The 1240-nt window shown below is 42.7% G+C and overlaps 1 protein-coding gene across 1 annotated transcript in view; it reads left to right on the forward strand.

The window, feature by feature from the left end:
* MROH7 (maestro heat-like repeat family member 7) overlaps positions 1 to 1240 on the forward strand; it is an 83843-nt gene that overhangs the window by 58634 nt on the left and 23969 nt on the right. The gene's annotated exons all lie outside the window — the stretch shown is intronic.

Raw genomic sequence — 1240 nt, forward strand, 5'->3', positions numbered from 1 at the left:
AAAAAAAAAAGAACAGGCATAGGGAGCTTTGGTGGCCTAGTGACAAGAAGCTGCACTGTAATCCCAAAGGCGTGTGCTTCAAATTCTGATGCTCCACTGGAGAAGGAGGGGCAATCTCCTCCTGTGCCAGTCAGATGAGTCTCAACAAAAAAACAAAACAAAAAGAACAGGGGTCAATTGTCTCACAGTTCTGCAGGCTGGTGCTCGGAATTCAGGCCCAATTCTTCCTGGAAACTCTAGGGGAAGAATTTTTCTTGTCTCTCAGTTTGTGGTAGCCTAGCTCTGGTTGCCTAGTGGCAAGAAGCTGTGCTGCAGTCCCTAAGGCATCCCTAAGGCATGCAATGTAGTTCAAAGCCACCAGCTACTCCGTTGAAGAAGGATGGGCAATCTCCTCCTGTGTGATTAACTGCCTCTGAAAACCCACTGTAGGGCCAGCTGTGGGTCACTTATGACTATGGTACACAACAACAACATGTTCCTTAGCTTGTGGCTGTAGCATAAGTCCCTCACATGCCCTCATCTCTTTCTCTTTGTGTCTTGTCTTCAGCTAGGATTAGGACCCTGCCACTCCATTGTTTTGTTGTTTATTGTGCCCTTATGTTGGAACTGACTCATAGGTGACCCTAAATCAAGTTTTCAGAGGCTGTAAATCACACAGGAGATTACCTATCTTTCTCCCTTAGAGTAGCTGGTGGATCCAAATAATCTGCCTTTGAATTGGCAATTCTTTTTTTAAATTATTATTATTAATTTTAATGAACATTTACAGAGACTTACTGTTTCCAATCATTCATTGTTGCACTTTTCTTCCTGCCCACCCCTACCTCCTAGTTCACTCTTCTTTTTGAAAAGTAAAAGAAAAAAAATTCTTTCATTGTTTTACAATCGCTTCCTCGAAGTCCACTCACCTATGCAGCCTTCATTCTGGACTCCTGTCATGACAATCCCTAATCACAGAACCCTTTTAAACAGTTCTCTCCCTCATCTGTTTTGTTGTTGTTTTTTTAAATTTATTCGTTTTTTAAATATTTTAAAAATAATTTTAATGAGCATTTGGATTTTGGATTTCCATTCATTCATTGTTGCACTTCTCTCCCTGCCCAGCCCTCCCCTCGACCCTTCAGTTCGCTCCTTTCTTTCAAAAGAGAAACACTCCTTCCCTGGTACACAATCCCCCCGCACCCCTCCCACCGCCCCAAGTACATTCCACTATGCAACCTTAATTGTGGACTCTTGTGAT

Source organism: Elephantulus edwardii, unplaced genomic scaffold, assembly GCF_000299155.1.
Source record: "Elephantulus edwardii isolate Elephantulus edwardi_28Jun2011 unplaced genomic scaffold, EleEdw1.0 scaffold00005, whole genome shotgun sequence".
Classification (NCBI taxonomy): domain Eukaryota; kingdom Metazoa; phylum Chordata; class Mammalia; order Macroscelidea; family Macroscelididae; genus Elephantulus; species Elephantulus edwardii.